The following is a 23,850-nucleotide window of genomic DNA, read 5'->3' as shown; positions in this document are numbered from 1 at the left end:
CCTACTGAATAGACTGTTAGAATTTTATTATGGCAAGAAAAAAGCAGCTAAGTAAAGAAAAATGAGTGGCCATCATTACTTTAAGAAATGAAGGTCAGTCAGTGTGAAAAATTGGGAAAACTTTGAAAGTGTTCCCAAGTGCAGTTGCAAAAACCATCAAGCGCTACAAAGAAACTGGCTCACATGAGGACCACCCCAGGAAAGGAAGACCAAGAGTCACCTCTGCTTCTGAGGATAAGTTTATCCGAGTCACCAGCCTCAGAAATCACAGGTTAACAGCAGCTCAGATTAGAGACCAGGTCAATGCCACACAGAGTTCTAGCAGCAGACACATCTCTTCAACAACTGTTAAGAGGAGACTTTGTGCACAGGCCTTCATGGTAAAATAGCTGCTAGGATACCACTTCTAAGGACAGGCAACAAGCAGAAGAGACTTGTTTGGGCTGAAGAACACAAGGAAAGGACATTAGACCAGTGGAAATCTGTGCTTTGGTCTGATGAGTCCAAATTTGAGATCTTTGGTTCCAACCACCGTGTCTTTGTGCGATGCAGAAAAGGTGAACGGAAGGACTCTACATGCCTGGTTCCCGCCGTGAAGCATGGAGGAGGAGGTGTGATGGTGTGGGGGTGCTTTGCTGGTGACATTGTCGGGGATTTATTCAAAATTGAAGGCATACTGAACCAGCATGGCTACCACAGCATCTTGCAGCGGCATGCTATTCCATCGGTTTGCGTTTAGTTGGACCATCATTTATTTTTCAACAGGACAATGACCCCAAACACACCTCCAGGCTGTGTAAGGGCTATTTGACCAAGAAGGAGAGTGATGCGGTGCTACGCCAGATGAGCTGGCCTCCACAGTCACCAGACGTGAACCCAATCGAGATGGTTTGGGATGAGCTGGACCGCAGAGTGAAGGCAAAAGGGCCAACAAGTGCTAAGCATTTCTGGGAACTCCTTCAAGATTGTTGGAAGACCATTTTCAGTAACTACTAGTGTTGAGCATTCCGATACTGAAATATCGGGTATCGACCGATATTCGCGGTATCGGAGTTCCAATACTGAGTTCCGATACTTTTAGAATATCGAATACCGGAATCGGAAGTTCCCATAATGCCTGCGCTCTGCAGTGTCTCTGAAGGATGACAAGCTGGATGGCAGCGCTCAGCTCACTGTACTTGTCATTTATTGTTAAAGGATTTATTAAAAAAAATAATAGTGTTTTCATGCACCGCCTCTTTAAAAAAGCCGGCCGGCAATTCAGCAGTGGCATACACCGGTACCCGACAGTTTACAACAGAAAAAATAAAGCATCACACATAGATTAGATAGATAGAAACATGTCAGTCACATATATAAGAAGTACAGTGACAGTGTTGCATACTGTACTTGTCATTTAGTGTAAAGGATTTATTAAAAAAAAATAATAATGTTTTCATGCACCGTCTCTTTAAAAAAGCCGGCCGGCAATTCAGCAGCGGTACCCGACAATTTAGAATAGAAAGAATAGAGCATCACACATAGATTAGATAGATAGAAACATGTCAGTCACATATATAAGAAGTACAGTGATAGTGTTGATTATTGTACTTGTCATTTAGTATTAAAATAAAGGATTTATTAAAAAAAAATTGGCATGGAGTTCCCCATAATTTTAGGCTCTAGCGGAGGTTAAGCAGACTGCTGGGGCAGATGTTTGAAGCCTGGGAAGGGGTTAATACCCACGGAGCTTCCCAGGCTACTAATATCAGCCCCCAGCTGAATACCTAGCCTTTACTAGCTATTAAAATGGGGGATCCCCCCCAAAAAATGACGTGGGGTCCCCCCTATTTTAATAGCTAGCAAAGGCTAGGCAGACAGCTGGGGGCTGATATTAATAGCCCAGGAAGGGTGCGATGAATATTGGCCCCCTCCCAGGCTAGAAACACCAGCCGTCAGCCGCCCCAGAAATGGCGCATCCATAGGATGCGCCAATTCTGGCACTTAGCCTCGCTCTTCCCACTGCCCTGTAGCGGTGGCAGTGGGGTAATAGAGTTGGGGTTGATGTCAGCTTATAATGCCAGCTGACATCAAGCCCAGGTTAGTAATGGAGAGGCGTCTATACTGTAAGACACCCCCATTAGTAACCCCATAGTCAAAGTTAAAAAAACACAAACAACCAGAATAAAGTCCTTTAATTGAAGTAAACACACAATTTTTTTATGTTCTAAATTAAACCATACTTACCATCACGCCCATTCCAGCTGAAGCCAATGTCTTCTGCAATAAAAGTAAAATAATAAAGCAACATCATTCTTACCTTTCCATGGTTCCCACGACAGCTTCAGCTCTGCAACATTGACATGACAGGCTGGATCACAACAGAACACTGCCATCCAGCTTGCCATGCCGCAGACACTGAGAAGCGCAGGCATACTTGCGCTTCTCAGTGTCTCGCTGTGACGGCATAAAGATGAGCCTAGCTCATGTCCAATGAACTCAGTTCACCTCATGTTAGAACCTTGTTCTTAGTTTTTTTCCTTTGCTGGTCACATGACCTTGTTGGCCTATTTAATCCTGCTCCGCCCTTCTGGCTTTGCTGGACTTCATTGTTTAACTACTTTCTAGCTAGCCTGTGCCCTGTATCTAACTCTGTTAGTTTGCTTGGTCTACGGACCTCTATGTTCTATATATTTTGTTTGTTCGTCTGTCTGCTACTATTTCTGTTAGGAGGTGTCCCATTTTCCTCCCAGTCCTTAGTACTTGTAGGGATTCCTTCCCCACATCTATAGGTCTCCGTACAGACTAGCTTAGGACTTTAGCAGGTCTGATCGCAGGATCAGGTCCCCTGTTACATCATAGGGATTAAGCTGAGCTCTATCGTAGGGACAGATCTCCTCTCTTTCCTTAGCTCTGATAGCAGAACATAACAGTAAGTCCAGCCCAGTAAATGCTCTAAGGAAAGATTTTTTTTTCTGTTCCATCATGGTGTCGGTTCTGGATTTGGCTAAACACCTGCAGGGACTCTCTTTGGAGGTGACTGAGCTCCGTCAGCACGTGAGTAACTGTCCTGGAGCACGTTTCTTGGAGCCTAAGGTACGTTTGCCGGATTTATTTTTTGGTGAACACCGAGAATTTTTTTCATTTAAAAATGCTTGCTTATTGTATTTTCGTTTGAGACCCAAGTCCTCTGGGGATGATTCCCAGCGCATAGGGTTTATAATGTCACTTTGGCGCAAAGAGCCTCAGGAGTGGGCCTTTTCTTTGCAACCTAGTGATACATGCTTCAGTTCAGTGGATAGTTTTTTTTCTGCTTTGGGACTATTATATGATGATCCTGACCGTGTCGCATCAGCTGAGACTGAGTTAAGACGTTTGAGACAGGGATCAGGTAATGTGGAAAAATATTGTACTCATTTCCGTCGATGGTCTACTCAAACAGGGTGGAACGATTCTGCTCTGAAAAGTCTATTTCTTGCTGGGCTCAGTGAAAGGGTTAAAGACCTGCTAATTGCTTATCCTACACCTGAAGATTTGCAACAGGCTATGCAATTAGCTATACGGGTGGATAGGAGACTGCGTGCAAGGGTTAATGAGAGCAAATCCTCTGCTATGTCAGTTTCTGGTTATGAGAATGTGTGTACTAACAGTGGTGAATCGATGGAGATTGGAGCGATGGCACCTCGCTCTCAAGAAAAAGATCGCAGATTTTCTGAAGGCTTGTGTTTCTATTGCGGAAAATCTGGTCATTTGATTAAAGACTGTGAGCTTCGTATCAAGAAAGAAAAAAAAATGGTCAGTCATGCCCGTATTGCCTGTTTAAATTCCAAGGGTGTATTTTTAGCTGCTTCCACGATTGCTCAGGAAAAATTAATGGAATTTCGGGTGTTTGTTGATTGTGGGTCTACTCTGAATGTAATTGATGGGGGATTCTTGGAAAGACTCAATTTAAAACCCGAACCTTTATCATCCCCCATTGCTGTGGTCTCTGTGGATGGTTCCCCTTTGAAGAATATTACTCTCAAGGTCTGTGAATTTCCTATCACTATTAATGGTGTTCACCATGAGAAATTGGATTTGGTAGTGTTGAATAACTTGCCTTCTCCAGTAATATTGGGATTGCCCTGGTTAAAATTTCACAATCCTGTACTGGATTGGTCTACCAGTGAAATTAAATCCTGGAGCCATAAATGTTATGACAAGTGTTGTAACGGGCGTATTGCAGCTTTGGATAGGGGAGAATTGCCTGTTCCTATTCAGGATTTTTGGAGAGTTTTTTCTGAGAAGGAATCGCAGGTTTTGCCTCCCCATAGAGACTATGATTGTTCTATTGAATTTGTCCCTGGAGCGACTCTTCCTAAAAGTCGTTTATTTAACCTTACTATTCCTGAGAGAAAGGCTTTGGAGGAATACATACAGACAAGTTTGGCCGCCGGTCACATTAGGCCCTCTAAGTCTCCTGTGGCGGTTGGATTTTTTTTTTGTAAAAAAAAAGGACGGCGGTTTACGTCCTTGTCTGGATTTTCGTGAGATTAACAAAATTACTGTACGCAATCCTTACCCACTGCCATTGATTCCTGATCTGTTTAACCAGTTAATGGGGGCCAAGTGGTTCTCTAAAATTGACCTTAAGGGGGCATACAATCTGTTGCGCATGAAGGAGGGTGACGAATGGAAGACTGCTTTTAACACTCCTGTGGGTCATTTTGAGAATCTGGTTATGCCTTTTGGTCTTACTAATGCTCCTGCATTTTTTCAGAATCTTATTAATGACATCCTTAGACCTTTGATCGGCAAAAATGTGGTTGTGTATTTGGATGACATTTTGATTTATTCGCCGGATCTGGAGTCTCATTGGCGGAGCGTACGTGAGGTATTACAGTTGTTAATGGACAATTCGCTTTTTGCTAAGCTGGAGAAATGTGAGTTCGCTGTACAGAGAATTAGTTTTTTGGGCTACATTATCTCCAGCGAAGGTTTTGAGATGGACCCGGTTAAAGTTCAAGCTGTACAGGAATGGCCTAGGCCTATTGGTTTGAAATCGATACAGAGGTTTTTGAGTTTCGCCAATTATTACAGAAAATTCATAAAAAGTTTTTCTAGTATTGTCAAACCTCTGACCGATCTCACCAGGAAAGGTGCTGATGCGGTTCAGTGGTCTTCTGAGGCCATTGAAGCTTTTGTGTATCTCAAGGAGAGGTTCACCTCTGCTCCCATCCTTATGCAGCCTGATGTGACTAAGCCGTTTTTGGTTGAGGTTGATGCTTCCTCTGTGGGGGTTGGCGCAGTATTGTCTCAGGATAACGGGGATGGATTACATCCCTATGCCTTTTTTTCAAAAAAATTTTCGGAGACTGAACTGAATTACGATATTGGTAATCGGGAATTATTGGCTATTAAACTCGCATTTGAACACTGGCGCCACTTCTTGGAAGGTGCGGAATTTCCCGTTCAGGTTCTTACGGATCATAAAAATCTGATATATCTTGATGCTGCCAAGCGCCTGAATGCCCGTCAGGCTAGGTGGGCACTGTTTTTCTCGCGGTTTAATTTCTCCGTTACTTACATCCCTGGTACTAAGAATGTTAAGGCGGATGTCTTGTCTCGCAGTTTTTCTCCCATAGTCGGTGCTGAGAAAGAGGAGAACATTTTACAAGAAGGTGTTGTGATAACTGCTTTGGACTCCGTTTTGGAAGATGAGATTCTTAAAGCACAGGAGAATGCCCCATCTAACACTCCTCATGGGAGGTTGTTTGTGCCTGGGACCTTTAGGAGAGATTTGTTTGTTGACTGTCACGAATCTCGGTTGGCAGGTCATCCCGGAATCTCTGAGACCAAGAGACTGGTGGGTCGCAGTTTTTGGTGGCCTGGATGGCAGAAGGAAGTCATTAAGTGGGTGCGCCAATGTACTATTTGTGCTAGATCTAAGTCCTCACATACTCCTGCTGCCGGGTTGCTTTGTCCTTTGGAGGTTCCCAGTGCTCCTTGGACACATTTGGCTATGGACTTTATAACTGACCTTCCCCCCTCTGAGGGTTTTACTGTCATCTGGGTGGTCGTGGACCGTTTTAGCAAGATGTGTCACTTGGCTCCCTTCGTCAAACTGCCCTGCGCTAAAACTCTCGCTAAGGCCTTTGTCAAGGAAATTGTCAGACTTCATGGCGTTCCTACTGACATTGTTTCTGATAGAGGTCCTCAGTTCGTGGCTCATTTTTGGCGTGCCTTTTGTGACAGGTTGGGAGTTCATTTGTCGTTCTCGTCCGGATATCATCCTGAATCTAATGGCCAGACAGAAAGGAAAAACCAGGATGTTGAGCAGTTCTTGCGTTGTTTTGTGGCAGACAATCAAGAGGGGTGGTCTGAGTTTCTGCCACTTGCTGAATTTGCTCTGAACAATCATACATCTTCTTCTGCTGGTTGTTCGCCTTTTTTTTGTTGTTCTGGGAGACATCCGTCGTTTGGGTCGTTCTCCAAGTTGGGATCTGCCGTGCCTGAGGAGGAGAATTTTTCCGGTGATTTGGAGAGAATTTGGACGGATGTGCGTGGTAATCTTCAGGAGGCCAACAGAAAATCTAAAGACTACTTTGATAGGAAATGACAGGAGGTTTTGTTCGCTGTTGGTGACATGGTTTGGTTGTCCTCTAGGAATCTGCGGTTGAGGATTCCTTCTAAGAAATTGGGTCCCAAGTTTGTAGGGCCCTTTAAGGTGCTTCAGGTTGTCAACCAATCTGCTGTTAGGTTGGAGGTTCCTACCTCCTGGAGAATTAATCCGGTATTTCATGTCTCTCTGTTGAAAAAAGCTGTTGTATCGGATTGTGACGCCTCTGCCTCTGTTCCTCCGGTGGTGGAGGATGGGGAATATGAAATTTCTCGCATCCTTAACTCTAGACAGTATAGAGGTAGTTTGCAGTATCTTGTGGCCTGGAAAGGTTTCGGACCCGAGGATAACTCTTGGGTGAGGTCGGATGATGTTTCCGCGTCCAGACTTATCAGAGCATTTCACAGGAGATTTCCTGATAAGCCTGGTCCTAGGGGATGCGGAGGATCCTCTTAGAAGGGGGGGTACTGTTAGAACCTTGTTCTTAGTTTTTTTCCTTTGCTGGTCACATGACCTTGTTGGCCTATTTAATCCTGCTCCGCCCTTCTGGCTTTGCTGGACTTCATTGTTTAACTACTTTCTAGCTAGCCTGTGCCCTGTATCTAACTCTGTTAGTTTGCTTGGTCTACGGACCTCTATGTTCTATATATTTTGTTTGTTCGTCTGTCTGCTACTATTTCTGTTAGGAGGTGTCCCATTTTCCTCCCAGTCCTTAGTACTTGTAGGGATTCCTTCCCCACATCTATAGGTCTCCGTACAGACTAGCTTAGGACTTTAGCAGGTCTGATCGCAGGATCAGGTCCCCTGTTACATCGTAGGGATTAAGCTGAGTTCTATCGTAGGGACAGATCTCCTCTCTTTCCTTAGCTCTGGTAGCAGAACATAACACCTCATGCACGTCACTAACAGCGTGGGAAAATTCTCCTCCTCAAGCACTGAGCGCAGGAGAATTTTCCCACGCTGTCAGTGACGTGCATGAGGTGAGCTGACTTCATTGGACATGAGCTCACCTCATGCACATCACTGACAGCGTGGGAAAATTCTCCTGCGCTCAGGAGATAAACAAAATTGCACAGTTGCCCAAAGTAATAATAATAATAGTGATACTGCCCTTGAGAATGCGGTTTGGATACACCGCAAAAAGAGCGTTGGGCTCTTTTTACCATCCTCTTCCCCCCTCCTTTTGGGTTGTGCTTTCCTGTCAGGTAACTAGTTCATGGAATGACATTGTTTTAGCACTTATACCCTGATACGGATTCTCTTATGATGTAGCACTGGTGCCTCTCTCGCCCTTGCTTAGCCAGCACTTAGTGGGATTATATGTATTTGGGCTGATTTTGTGTCTTTGTCCATAGCTATTTATTGCATTGAATATTTACAGTATAATCCTTATTATTATTACTTTGGGCAAATGTGCAATTTTGTTTATCCATGGGTCTATTATGACCTCACTGCTATCAATGTGCCTTGCTTGAAAGCTACCATCTAGTCACCTCATGGTTTCTTCTTTTTTCACCTACGTCTTTAATTTTTGTATTTCACTAATAAATTAAATTTTTGCAATATATGCTGAGTTGTTCTCCTCTTTTATATATGTTTCTTCAGCATGCATATGGACAGATGTCTGTCATCTAGACATGCTGTCTGACCATTTTTTGAACATTTGATGGCATTCCTTGTGTATTTAATTTGTTTTCCTTCATGTAGAATTAACCTACAAGGAAAGAAAGGGTTTATTTTTATTCCGATATTTGTGTCCCATTGACTTGCATTGGTTTCCGGTATCGGAATCGGCGATATCCGATACTTTTGGGTATCGGTCCGATCCAATCCGATCCGATATTTCCCGATATCGGAAGGTATCGCTCAACACTAGTGACTACCTCTTGAAGCTCATCAAGAGAATGCCAAACCTGTGCAAAGCAGTCATCAAAGCAAAAGGTGGCTACTTTGAAGAACCTAGAATATAAGACATATTTTCAGTTGTTTCACACTTTTTTGTTACGTATATAATTCCACATGTGTTAATTCATAGTTTTGATGCCTTCAGGTAAACGCTCCCAGGTTGATTCATTCATTCCACACCTCTTATTTTGACAAACCTGGTCCTGAGTGTCTGGAGGCCACTCGTAGGGGGGGTACTGTCACGGGTGTGTCAGATGTCACAGACTGTTGCCCTGCAGTTGGTTGCAGAAGATCTATTAGTTTGGCATTACAGACACATTCTTAGCTGGTTCACTCTAGGACCCAGCGGCTACCTCCCTCCTGCTCTAATTGACACCTTTGCCTGGGTGTTTAAATTGTTTCACTTTGCTACAGGGCGGTGCTGGTGATATTCACATGTTTCCTTGTGAAAGCTTGGAGTGCAGTCTGTTTACTTCCTCTCTGGTGCTAAGAGGACATGTGAGCTATCTATCTGAAGTTGGCTCAAGCTAAGTTATCTTTCCCCCGTGTCTGTCTACCTTGTTGTCTTTAGCTGTTAGTGGGGATTGACTAGTGCTCATCTCCCCTTTCCTTATCCAGGGGCAAGCACTAGGGAAATACAGGGATAGGTTCTTGTGTGGTTATTGGTGAGAAACCAATATAGGGACGGTAGGGGAGACATGGTGATATCAGATCAGCTTACAAGGTCTCCACTCCCCCCCTTTCCCTAAAGTCTGGGCTCCCTTCCCCTCTTCCCTTTGTGTTGCATTTCGCACCATTTATCTTCCCCTCGACTCAGACCACTTTTCCCTTTCCCTGCTGGTGAAAAAAATCTCCACAACATGATGCTGCCACCACCATGTTTCACTGTGCCTACCTTGATGGCCAAAATGTTCAATTTTGATCTGACCACAGCATCTTCCTCCATACATTTGGAGAGTCTCCCACATGTCTTTTGGAAAACTCAAAATGAGCCTTATAATTTTCTTATGTAATGTAATGAAATGCTTTTTTCTGCCCACTCTTCCATAAAGACCACCTCTATGGAGTGTACAGCTTATTGTGGCCATATGGACAGATATTCCACTCTCTGCATGCAATCTCTGCAGCTCCTTCAGGATTACCTTTGATCTTTTTACTGTCTCTCTGATTAATGACCTCCTTGCCCGGGCTGAGAATTTTGGTTGGCAGCCCTCTCTTGGCAGGTTTGTTGTGGCACCATGTTCTTTCCATTTAATGACAATGATTAGTGTTGAGCGAGCACTAAAATGCTCGGGTGCTCGAAGCTCGGCCCGATCTCGCCGTGAATACTCGGGTGCTCGACCCGAGCAACGAGCCCAATGTTAGTCTATGGGAGACCCGAGCATTTTTGCGGCGGCACCCCCGGCAGTCTGTAGAAAGCCTAAAAAGTGCCCAAAACGATAGTGACAGTGCTCAAAATGACATGGGGACAGCATGGGGATCGCCCCAGGAAGCATTTCTGACCCCCAGGTCACTGTTGTCAACAACGTGTTCAGAGGTATTAAGCCACTTTTACAGGCTCATAATAAAACGTTCAAAAACGAAAGTGAAACTTTTTTCCTGTGAAATATGTTAAGGAATTTCTTTTCCAGGGTAAAGACTTATGTATAAGGTAAAATAAATAACCAAAAACAAAAATACTCCTCCACACCTTGGGCTATGTTCACAAGTAGCATTTTTTATGCGTTTTTGCACTTTTGTATTGCTTTCAACTGTGACAAATGCATTCACCGGGAAATGTCATTTTAACATTTTACAACCTTATCAAGCCATGTGCTGTGTGACACATCATCAGACACATGCATACAGTGCTGAAAAGACATGAGGACAGCATGGGGAAGACCCCGGGAAGCATCTCTGACTCCCAGGTCACTGCCTAAAAGTGTGACCATCAGAAGTGATCCTTGCCGCATCAGAAGATGCAGACTTGCAACTATCCCCGTGCAAGTCCTTGTCCCAGGGTAGTGTTCAATTGTACCTCCCCCATTCCTTGCAACGCAAGCGCAAATATGCAGCCAACCACCCACCCACCCCCAGGCTGCAATACCATACTGTTAGCTTGCACTTGAAATGGGGCCTTTTAGTTTTGAGGAGGCCGAAGCTGGCCACTACCTCATGGCTGCTTCGGCAGCGAGGTATCCATACTCACTCCCCAGGCGCCCAACGGCCGGGTGTCCACGCTCGGTCTCCTGCCGCCAGGGGGCGGCCGTGTGTCCACACTCGGTCCCCAGCCGCCACGATTTCTCCGCGGAACATCCCCACACACTTTTCTTTGACTGGCCTGCTTTAGGGCAGCATTGGACGAGCCCACCAGAGAACCCGACTCCTCCAGTGGGCCCTGGCTTCTCCATCAGGGGAGTTGAGAGTGCCAAGGTGAAGAGCATGATGATGATAGAAGTTAGCATCTGCTTTGTTTTGTTGGAATGCAAGCGCATGTATGTAGTAGCGGCTAGGCCTGAGGTAGTCAGCGTTTTGGCGCATATCCTACCTCCTTCGAGGATTGCTGGATGTTTTCCTGCTACTATCCAAGTTCTATGACTCCCGTTAAAACAAAGCTTCAGGTGATAAATGATGGATGAGGTATTGGCAAAGGAGAAAGAGCAGGAGGAACAGGGACCATTCACATCAATATCAGGCCAGTGAACCACATATGTCTTGTAGGATATGTTTCTGTAACAAAAGGAGCGGTTCGGCTACACAGTTATAGGGCATACAGTGAGTGCAATGCCTACCAAAAATTTTGAGGCACTCCAATGCCCCTTGGAAATTACATGGAGGTCAGAGGGCCTTAACTAAACCTTTTTTTCCATTTATAGCAACTGGGTCTCCTGTGCACTGTTGACCTAAGCAGTGAATTGAAGGCTTTCCAAAAATTCTGAGGAACTGCAATGCCCTTTGAAGCAGACGTGGATTACAGCATACTAAAAACCTTCTTCCCATTATTGGGGAGTGGGTCTCCCTTAGTTTTCACCTTTGCATTGAAAAGCAAAAGCTGACTAAAATTAGAAGGAAATGCAATGCCGTTGGAAGAGTCGTGGAGATTGGAGGTAAGGTAATTAAAAACAACATTTAAATGCCCCTTGGAAGAGCTGTGGAGTTCAGAGTGGCTTAAGAAGACAGTTTTAATGCCCCTTTGAAGAGATGTGGAGGTTACAGTAGCTTAACAAGATGGTTTTAATGCCCCTTGGAAAAGTGGTGGAGGTCGCAGTGGAATAAAAAGACAATATCAATGCCCCATGGAAGAGACGTGGAGGTCACATTAGCTTAACTAGATGGTTTTAATGCCCCTTGGAAGAGCTGTGGAGTTCAGAGTGGTTTAACAAGATGGTATTAAGGGCCCTTGGAAGAGTGGTGGAAGTTACAGTGGAATAAAAAGACAATATCAATGACCTGTGGAATAGACATTGAGGTCACAGTAGCTTAACAAGACGGTTTTAATGCCCCTTAGAAGAGCTGTAGAGTTCAGAGTGGTTTAACAAGATGGTTTTAATGCCTCTTGGAAGAGACATGGAGGTCACAGTAGCTTAACAAGATGGTTTTAATGCCCCTTGGAAGTGTGGTGGAGGTTGCAGTGGAATAAAAAGACAATATCAATGCCCCGTGGAAGAGACGTGGAGGTCACAGTAGCTTAACAAGACGGTATTAATGCCCCTTGGAAGAGCTGTGGAGTTCAGAGTGGTTTAACAAGACGGTATTAATGCCCCTTGGAAGAGACGTGGAGGTCACAGTAGCTTAACAAGACTGTTTTAATGCCCTTTGGAAGAGTGGTGGAAGTTACAGTGGAATAAAAAGACAATATGAATGCCCCGTGGAATAGACGTTGAGGTCACAGTAGCTTAACAAGACAGTTTTTAATGCCCCTCGGAAGAGGCGTGGAGGTCACAGTAGCTTAACAAGACTGTTTTAATGCCCCTTGGAAGAGCTGTGGAGTTTAGAGTGGTTAACAAGACGCTTTTAATGCCCATTGGAAGAGACGTGGAGGTTACAGTAGCTTAACAAGACGGTTTTAATGCCCCTTGGAAGATTGGTGGAAGTTACAGTGGAAAAAAAAGACAATATCAATGCCCCGTGGAATAGACGTTGAGGTCACAGTAGCTTAACAAGACGGTTTTAATGCCCCTTTGAAGAGCTGTGGAGCTCAGAGTGGTTTAACAAGACAGTTTTAATGCCCCTTGGAAGAGACGTTGAGGTCACAGTAGCTTAACAAGACGGATTTAATGCCCCTTACAAGAGCCATGCAGTACAGCATATTACAAACATAAGTCACATTATTGGGGAGTGCGTCTCCCATAGTATTTTCTTATGCCTTCTAAGCAAAAGCTTCCAAAAATTAGGACGGAGCAACTTGCAATGCCCCTTACAAGAGCCATGCAGTACAGCATATTACAAACATAAGTCACATTATTGGGGAGTGGGTCTCCCATAGTATTTGCTTATGCCTTCCAAGCAAAAGCTTCCAAAAATTATGAGGAAATGCAATGCCCGTTCGAAGAGTTGTGGAGGTCCCAGTAGCTTAACAAGACGCTTTTAATGCCCCTCTGAAGAGTCATGGAGGTCAGATTAGTATAACAAGACGCTTTTCATGCCCATCAGAAGAGACGTGGAGGTCAGAGTGGTATAACAAGACGGTTTTAATGCCTCTTACAAGAGATGTGGAGGTCAGAGTGGTATAACAAGACGCTCTTAATGCCCCTCAGAAGAGACGTGGAGGTCAGAGTGGTATAACAAGACGCTTTTAATGCCCCTCAGAAGAGACGTGGAGGTCAGAGTGGTATAACAAGACACTTTTAATGCCCCTCAGAAGAGACGTGGAGGTCAGAGTGGTATAACAAGACGCTTTTAATGCCCCTTGAAAGAGCCATACAGTACAGCATCTTAAAAATATTATTCCCATTATTGGGGAGTGGGTCTCCCACAGTCTTTGCTTATGCCTTCCATGCAAAAGCTGACAAAAATCAGGATGGAGGAACTGTCAATAATGGCAACACGGACCACGGTCACCCTGGTGGTATAGTGGTGGTGGAGGCTGAGGATAAGGAAAAGAACATAAAACAGCCGAAATGAGGAAGCATATACCCATGTGTGGGTGTGAAGCGGTGCATGTGCATACACCTCCCGAAATAACACAGTGGATTTGACTTTATGTTACTTTGCTGTCATTTGGTGGTGATGAGAAGTCTGGCCCAATCCAGCCCTTGTTCATTTTGATAAGGGTCAGCTTGTCAGCAATGTCAGCTGACAGGCGAGTACGCTTATCAGTTATAATTCCCCCAGCGGCACTAAAAACACGCTCCGATAACATGCTAGCGGCAGGGCAGGCCATGACTTCCAAGGCATACAGAACGAGTTCATTCCAAGTGTCCAGCTTGGATACCCAAAAATTAAAAGGCACAGAGGAATCACGGAGGACGCTGGTACGGTCGGAAAGGTATTCCCTCACCATCTTTTGAAACTTTCCACTCCTTGTGAGAGTACCCCGCGCCTCAGGGTCTGTCCGAAGGGAGGGTCTGAGAAAAGTGTCCCAGAACGTTGACAGTGTTCCCCTGCTTCTGCTCGATTGGAGTTGCGTCTCTCTCGCATGTACACCTTGGTTGGGCAATGACGAACTGTGACCTCTGCCGCTAGCGTGTTCAGATGGGAATTTTTTTTAACAGTTCTGCAGCAAGGGCCTTCTGGTACTGCCCCATTTTTGTAGACCTCTCCACCTCAGGAATAAGACAGTGAAAGTTCTCCTTGTAGCGGGGGTCTACAAGTGTCACCAACCAGTAATGACTGTCACCCAACATTTTGACAACGCGAGGGTCACGGTTAAGGCAGCGTAACATAAAGCCAGCCATGTGTGCAGACTGGTAACGGGCAAGATTTCCGTGTCCTCACAAAGGCTCTCCTCCTTCTCCTCCTCCTCCCCACCCCCTGTCCTCAGGTCACCCATGCTGAACCAACGGTATGACAGTTGTAGAGGTACTACCGTCTACAGCGCATGATACCAGCACCTTTTCTTCCTCCTCCTCCTCCTCCTCTCCCTCATTGTCCCCCAATGCCCGTTGGGATGAGATGAGGCTGGGCTGTGTGTAATCGCCCGCTATGGCTTCTTGATCCATCTCATCATACTCTGGCTGCAATGCCTCCTCTTTAATTCTCTGCAGAGAGCGTTGCAAAAGACAGACAAGTGGGATGCTGACACTAATGATGGCGTCATCACCACTCACCATCTTGGTGGCCTCCTCAAAGTTTGTCAGGATGGTACATATGTCAGACATCCAGGTCCACTGCTGAGGTCTTATGTGTGGAGTCTGACCTGAATATCAACAGCTGGTACTTCACAACTGCTCTCTTCTGCTCAAAAATCCTTAGAAACATGTGGAGGGTAGAGTTCCAACGTGTGGGGACATCACACACCAGTCGGTGTGCCGGAAGCTGCAAACGCTGCTGCAACACAGCAAGGGCGGCGGAAGCTGTAGCTGACTTGCGAAAATGAGCTGAGAGGCGGCGTACTTTCACAAGCAGATCTGGCAACTCGGGATATGATTTAAGAAACCGCTGAACCATGAGGTTAAGCACATGAGCCAGGCATGGTACGTGTGTGATCTCGCCTCGCCTCAGAGCTGCCACCAGGTTACGGCCATTGTCACACACGACCATGCCTGGATGTAGGTTCAGCGGTCTCCGCCACAGATCTACCTGCTCTTTCACAGCTGTCCACAACTCTCAAGCAGTGTGAGGTTTATCACCTAAGCTTATGAGTTTCAGCACAGCCTGTTGTCGCTTGGCTGAGGCAGTACTGCAGTGCTTCCAGCTTGTAACTGATGTGGTGATATCTGAGATGGAGGCTGAGCATGAGGAGGAGGAGGAGGATGATGCGCAGGAGCTGTACACTGTGGGGGCAACTCTGACTGACATAGGGCCCGCAATCCTCGGTGTGGGGAGTATGTGTTCCGTCCCAATGTCTCACTGAGTCCTGGCTTCCACTATGTTTACCCAGTGTGCCGTCAGGGAGATGTACCGTCCCTGGCCACAAGCACTTGTCCACGTGTCCGTTGTCAGGTGGACTCTCCCAGTAACTGATGACACCCGCTGACACTGGTCGTGGACCCTGGGGTTCGCCCCACAAAGTCGGGTGCTTTGCTGCCATGTGCCTGATAATGCTGGTGGTGGTCAGGCTGATAGTTTTGTCACCCCTGCTGATGCTGGCATGGCAGGTGGTACAAATGGCCTTATTGGGGTTATCAGCAGAGTCTTTAAAAAAATTCCAGACTCTGGAAGACCTACTGCTTGTACTGGCAACGTCCCTCGTGTTGGTGTTACGGGGAACAGTTGGCCGCCTTCTGTCTGCGGCCACCACACTGCTTCTTCCTGCCTGTTGGGGTACTCTGCCTCCCTCCCCCTGTGTGCTGCTGGCCTCACTCTGCATGTCCTCCTGCCACGTTGAGTCAGTTACTAGATCATGCACCACCTCCTCCTCTTCCACTTGCGCACCACGATCCTCCTCCTCACTTCCTGACAATTGTGTCTCGTCATCGTCCACCTCTTGTGACAAACTGCCAGTGTCGACTTCCTGTGGCCGTGGCTTTTCAAATATTTGAACATCGCTACATGGGATCTCCTCTTCCACCACCTCAAGTGGAGCAGGCGAGGGGCACAAATATGGAAATGGACCAGTGAACAGCTCTTCAGAGTGTCCAAGTGTGGGATCAGTTGCTGTCTGACGACACTCGGCATGGTGGGAGGAAGGAGCATCAGGGTGAGGATGAGTATGCGGTCGAGACTCACGGCTACTAACATTTGACCGTGTGGAAGACAGACCGGAGGTGGTGGTGCTCAGGTAACTGGAAGTATTATCTGCTATCCAATTAATAACCTGTTCACACTGATCAGTTCGCAATACTGGTGTTGTTCTGTGCTTCCCTAGTAATTCGGTAATGAAGTGGGAGCGAGAAGATGTGTCTGTTGGTTGTGACACATTTTCACCTTGGCCACAGCCCCGTCCTCTGCACACACCATCACCAGAACGTCCACTTCCACATCCCTTGCCACGCGCCTTGCCCATTGTAAAGGAAATAAAATAGCTTACACTCGCACTATCAATGGAAAAAGGGTAATAAAAAGGAGATTAGAACCGTGGAAGAGGAAAACCACAGTTCTATTTCTCTGGCCTACACTCGACTCTTTTAAACAATCCGAACAATCAGGGATAAACTATTACTGTTTTTCTTTACGGAAAAAATACCAATACCTGAATAATAGAGATTTTTTACCGTGAAATGGCAAATCCAGAGTTATTGTTTACTGGGGTATACCATAAAATTTTAAATATATATATTTGCGGCTGAACAGTGAGCGACACACTCAAACAGTTTTTTTTTAGATACAAAAGGCTCAAAACTGGATACTACAGAGATTTGACCCGTGGAACTGCAAAACCACACTGGGATTTGTCGGGCCTACAACAGACTATTTTCAACAGATATATTTTTGTGCTAGAACAGTCAGGAGACACTCCTGTTTTTTTTTAAGGCAAAAAATGCGAAAAGCAGGATAATAGTGTTTGGACAATCAGGGAGACACGATTAATTTTTCTTTTTTACTGCAAAAAATGCGAAAAGCAGGATAATAGAGATTTTTTACCTTGGAACAGCAAACCCACAGTTATAATTTACTGGTGTATACCAGACTTTTTTAAATATATAGACTTGCGGCTGAACAGTGAGCGATACACTCAAACTGTTTTTTTTTATATACAAAAGGCCCAAAACTGGATAATACAGAGGTTTGACCCGTGGAACTGCAAAACCACACTTCTGTTTCTGTGGTCTATACCAGACTCTTTTCAACAGATATATTTGTGTCTGAAAAATCAGAGACACACTTTTTTTTTGGGGGGGGGGGGGGGACACCAATAGGTAATTAAGACGTGCATTTGTACAGTGTGAAGGAGGAAAAAAAAAGAGGATTTATATGAAAAAAAAAGGATTTTTACTGGCCCCTGAGACCTGGAGCTAAGTCCAGCAATTTCAGAAACAGGAGCACACAGGACTGTAATGCAGCGTTTGCTGGTATAACCACTGCGTCTCCTATGCAGCCTGCCTGCCTGATATCTGGGATGGATATTAGTCCTGAGAAGGACTGTTTGTTTGTTCTGGAAGCCTTTACAGACCCTACACTAACTAATTCGCAGGAAAAATCTCTCCCTAGCTCAGCAGCGCTCTCCCTACACTGTCTAATTCAGAGCGACTGTGTCCAAGACAGCGGCGCCCGGTTTTAAATACTCGAGGTGACGCTGTGCATCACTGTAATGCCCACAAACAACATGGCTGTGGCATTACAGTGACTGGCTGGCAATCCCTGCATGTTCATTGGCTCTGTAAAGAGCGCCAAACATGCAGGGCGGAGACCTGAGCTCCCGCCCGAGTAACCCGGAAATGCTCGGTGCTCGCCGAACATCCTGAGTAGCGTGATGCTCGGGCGAGTACCGAGCAGTGTCGAGCATGCTCGCTCAACACTAATAATGATTTGATGGTGCTCTGGTAGATCATCAGAGATTAAGATTTTTTTTATAACTCAACCCTGACTTGTACTTCTCAACAACTTTGTTCCTGACTTGTTTGGAGAACTCCTTGGTCTTCATGGTGTTGTTTGGTTAGTGATGCCTCTTGCTTAAAGGTATTGAAGTCTCTATGGTCTTTCAGAAAAGGTGTGTATATACGGACAGATCATGTGACACTTAGATTGTACACAGATGGACTTCCAATCACTAAGCATATGACTTATGAAGGAAATTGCTTGCACCAGATTTTTTTAGAGGCTTCACAGCAAAAGGGGCGAATTAATATGCACATGCCAATTTTTAGCTATTTGATCCCAGAAATTTAATTTATGCCTATATTTTTCCCACTTCACATCACCAAATTAGACTATTTAGTGATGATGCATCACACAAAAATTTTTGCTTACATTTTTTTTTCCTGTTTTCCTCCTAAGACCTAGTTGCGTCTTATGGTCTGGTGTGTCTTATAGTCAGAAAAATACGGTACCTTTCTCTTTTAACTATTAAATGTAAACTCTTGCAAACCATTTGACATACCCCAAATCATTGACAAATTCAGCTCCAAAAAATGTAGGAAAAAAAATGTTAAACTCAAGTATGGTATCATGAAATTAAATTGTAATATCTAATGTAAAAATATAATCTTATTTTGATTATATTAAAAAATATACTGTTTATCTTCAACATTTAAAGTAGATTCATTCCAAATTTTGCAAAAAATTTTTTAACAGGAGGTCAAATTAACACTACATTTTGAAATCTAAATGTTCATCATGCTCAATGAATTTGTCACTTGGAGCTTGTATGAATTTCTTTTCTAGAAGTGGAATATGTGTATAAGGTTATAACTCTCTACAACGCCCTTTAGAAAATCTCTGTATAATCTATTTAAAATCTATATAAACAATTACATGCTCGTTAGTCCGTTCTTTGTGCCAATAAACAGGCTTCATGAAGCTTACATGCAGTTTACTACAGTCATGAGTGAATTGTTAAAAGAATTGTATTACAATGGAACCATAGACGGAATTGGAATACTCTAGTATGAGCAACAACTGTGCCCTTTGTTACTTACTTAGTCCTCAATTATTGCTGCAGATAAGAATTTTAATTAGTTTCATAGCACACATAATGTCTTAGAAAAAATTAATTGGGATTCCTAGTTTCTGAAAAAAGCTGATGCTCATACATGTTTAGATTACTTCAGCTGAGACATGCCTTGAGCGCACAGTTCCCATCATCTATATTTTCTGGTACCTCCTCACTAGCATTCTTAGATCCTATAGAATTAAAGGGCTGATCTCTGCTCTCTATACTTATCTGTTGTCTGCCAAGGATGGTTTTTCTCCAATGCCAGTGGAGGGGAGTTGTAAAGACCTAATTCCCTGATTGTGGGCGGAGGACTGTCATGATGTAACTTGTACGTAATTTGTACACATTTTGTTGCCTCGCTGACTGGCGATTGACAATAAGCTGATCTAGCTTTATATTATCTATCAAATCTATCTGAGATGGGCTGGATCCCATCCACAGAATGCCATCATTGCCATTCTCCAAATGCCAACTTTTGGCATATGATATGGTTTTTCCCCCAAATATCTTCTTTTTGGATTATTGTTTTTTTTTTAGGTTCCTGGGCTCTTTATTGTCAATCCCTATATTGTGTGAACGTAAACTGGTGTTATTTGGGTTATTAGACAAAGAACATTGGCAACATCACACTTGAATCTTTCTCAGGGAATTCTTATTCTTGGCTAGGAAAACAATTGCTCTCTTCTGAATGGCTGATAAGCCCCCCACAATGGCAAATGGAAAGCCCTAATTAGCACTACTTTTTCATACAAGAAATTCATCGTTCAAATTAGTGGATGCCCAGCAAAATTTCAAAAAGATCTTTAGTATTGATGAGTGAGCACTAAAATGCTATTGTACTCGTTGCTCGGGTCGAGCAAATTGGAATGCTCGAGTGCTTGGTCCGAGCAACGAGCCCAATGTAAGTCGATCAGAAACTCAAGCATTTTTCTGGCAGTACCTCCCGGCAGTTTGCAGAGGGCCTAAAAATTACCCAAATCGATGGGAACAGTGCTCAAATGACATGAGAACAGCATGAGTAAGACCCCTGGAAGCATCTCTGACTCCCAGGTCACTGCTGTGAACAATGTTGTCAGAGGTATTAGGTCACTTTTATGGACTCACAATAAAACATACAAAAACTAAACTAAAATGGATTTTCCTGGGAAAAATGTTAAGCAACATCCTTTCCAGAGTAATGACTTGTATAGAAGGCAAAATAAATATACAAAAACAAAAATGCTCCTCCACACCTTGGGCTATGTTCACACATAGCATTTTTGATGTGTTTTTGCACTTTTGCATCACTTTCAATGGTGAAAAATGCATTCACCGGGAAATGTCATTTTAACATTTTACTAACTTATCTGACAATGTGGTGTGTGAGACATGATCAGACACATTCATACAGTGCTGAAAAGACATCAAACAGCATGGGGAAGATGCCTGGAAGCATCTCTGACTCCCAGGTCACTGCCTAAAACTGTGGTCATCTCATCAGACGTGATCCTATATTATTGTGGTAATAATACAGACATTTTTGGCAACGTTACAAATATTAAACTCCATTTAAAGTGGGCAAGGTGTGTGTCAAGTAATGGGGAAGTGGACCTTATGGTGATGGTGATAGTGCACTTAGAGGCCGTGGGTAAGTTGAAACTGTGCCTGCTGAGGGAGCACAACAAACACACACGTCATGTCGAACTACTTTCCTGTCCCAATTTTTAGGGGGCCATGGAACACCACTATTGAAGCCAGGGCAGTGTGAAAAGGTTGTTGATTGGATAGCAGATAAAGCTTCCAGTCATTTTGCCACCACCACCACCCTGTGTTCCACATGGTCCACTCTCAGATATTACTTTATCGCCATTTATTCCATGACATTTTACATATGAAAAAGAGGTATACATTGCAAAAACAATTACAATAATCTTGAACAAAAATGTGACAGCTACTGGTACAGGGGAAGAGAAGACCGTGCCCACGAGGATTCACAGTCTACAAAGGATGGGTGAGGATACAGTAGGTGAGGATAGAGCTAGTCATGCCGCGATTAGGTGGAGCGAGAGTTACGGCAGGTTGTACGCATGTCGGAAGAGATGGGTCTTCAGGAGCTTTTTGAAGGTTTCAACAGTAGGCGAAAGTCAGAAATGGTGGGGTAGAGAGTTCCAGAGAAGGAAGGATGCACGAGAGAAATCTTGTATGCGATTGTGGGAAGAGGAGATAAGAGGGGAGTACAGAAGGAGATCTTGTGAGGATTGGAGGTTGCATGCAGGTAAATACAGGGAAACTAGGTCATAGATGTATGGAGGAGACTGGTTGTGGATGGCTTTGCATGCCAAGGTTAAGGTTTTGAACTGGAGTCTCAGGGCAACGGGGACCCAGTGAAGTGATTGACAGAGAGGAGAGGCCAGGGAATAGCGAGGGGACAGGTGGATTAGTCGGGCAACAGAGTTTAGGATAGATTGGAAGAATTTGAGAGTGTTAGAAGGGAGGCCACAGAGTAGGAGGTTGCAGTCTTCAAGTTTGAAGATGAGGGCGTGCACTAGTGATTTTGTAGATTCATTGTTGAGGAATGTGGGGATCCGGGAGATTTTTTTTACTTGGAGTCAATATCTTGCTCACCCTGATCCACCTTTTTGCCACCTTTCCGAGTGCTCTGAGACAACTGATCCCATACTTGGACATCCCGAAGAGCTGTTTTGTTCATCTTTCCATTTATAGATTCTGGCCTCTCGCTCGGTCTGCTTGGAAGTGGAAAGAGCTTGGATATGTGGTTTGAAGGGGAAATTAGAGTCCAGGGTTATCCCAAGAGCAGTTTACTTTTCCATCAATAAATTTGGGCCTCTCAACCGACCAGCTTCAATCAGGGCAACAGAAGATCGCATGTAGTGATTTTAGTAGCTACGGTCACACAAAGGTGACAGTGGGAAAGTGCAATTACTTTCGCAAGAGGTGGATAATGGACAGAAAGTCAGGAGGAGGACCAGGGTGTGGAAGTGGTATACGAAGCGGTGGACGATGAAGTCACTGACCCAACCTGGCAAGGGGACATGCAGAGCGAGGACAGCAGCACACAGGGGGAGGGAGGTGTATCACCACAACAGGCAGGAACAAGCAGTGTAGTGGCCACAGACACAAGGTGGGCTACTGCTCCCCGGAACACCAACAAGACGGAAGTTGCCAGTACAACTGTTAGGTCTTCCCGAGTCTGGTTCTTTTTTAAAGACTGTTCAGATATCCCCAAAAAGGCCATTTGCAACATCTGCAAGGCAAGCATCAGCAAGAGCACTAAAACTACCTGCCTGACCACCACCAGCATGCTCAGGCACATGACAGCAAAGCACCCGACTAGCTGGGCCGAACACAAAGGTCCAGAAACAGTATCTGCGGGTGACACCACTGCCTCTTCCGCTTTTATTCGTGCACATCAATTCCCTGTCCATGGCGCATGCAAAGATGCCTCCCGCCCTGCACCTGTCCACCTCCTTGTCCCTTCGCAGCATTCAGTTGTCCCTACCACAGTCCTTGGAATGCAAGTGTAGCGCCCCGAGGGTTCGGCCGCTACAGGGGTATTGCACCTCTGCCAGAGGTGTGGTATTCCACTCCCGGGTAAGGATGGAGTATGGACCAGGGCTCAGTTAGCTGCATACAGCACACACACCCCATTTCCGAGGGACAGCTCTACGGTGCTCCCACTAGACAGAAGTTCAGGCACGACCGACTATGTCCCTGTCTGGAGTGGGGAGGGGGGTGAAACACCCAGTGCTGTAGGGGCAGATAGGGGTTGGTTCCTGAGCGTAGGAAGGAGCCCATTGGTTGCTGGTCACCTGGGCTCATGTTTCTAGAGGGAGGTATAAAAGGTGGGCACCATCTTAGTTCTGGGTCAGTTCAAGCAGGAGGAGAAGAGAGAGAAGGAGTTCAGCCAGAGAGGGCTGACAGGGAGCTGTGGCTCAGTCTGGGCCCAGCTCCATGAGGCAGGCCTGAGGAGAGGGCCAGGAACAGAAAGGAAGAAGAACAGAAAGGAACAGAAACAGAAAGGAACAGCAAAGAAAGAGAGGAAGAAACAGAAGGGCTCAGGAACAAGAAGGAAGAAGGGACCATAAGAACCCACGAGAATACAGGGTGAAGGGTCAGGCAGATTAAGGGTGCCAGATCCCAAGTGGGTGGAGGAGAAACTACCCTCAGCCAAAGACCGGATGTCGTGATCATTTATTGGTGCGACACCTCATCAAACCTGCTAGGAAGGCACCATATAGGACAGCGGGGAACGGGGCCCACGTTTACCCGCACAAGTCCACGGCAGCTGGACAAAAGTGGGTCACTGGTGAGGCAGGCCAGAGGAAGGATTGAAGGGGGTCCTGAGCCATACTCCTGAGCTGCCTGGGAGTTGACCGAGCCCCTCACCTGGTGGACGCAGCACGGCTCGGGCAGTCATTGCCAGCTGAAGTGACTTGGATATTAACCGTGAGTAAAGGCCCTGGACTGCAGTACGTTGTCTGTGTGCTTTTTCGCTCCTCCGGCACTACCGGTACTGGGACTCTCACCACCATCACTCCCACCATCCACTACACTGCCCTGGGGCCGCACTCTTCCCGTGGGGAGTCACACCATCCCAGCTGCATACATCATCAGCTCCAGCGGTCTGCCCTGCAGCGGCGGTTCCTAATAACCGCAAACCACGGGTGGCGTAGTCGGACATAATCATCAGCGC

This window comes from Phyllobates terribilis, unplaced genomic scaffold, assembly GCF_046119375.1.
Source record: "Phyllobates terribilis strain yellow unplaced genomic scaffold, ASM4611937v1 Scaffold_8__6_contigs__length_399053987, whole genome shotgun sequence".
Classification (NCBI taxonomy): Eukaryota; Metazoa; Chordata; class Amphibia; order Anura; family Dendrobatidae; genus Phyllobates; species Phyllobates terribilis.
Note: the sequence above shows the minus strand (reverse complement) of the source record.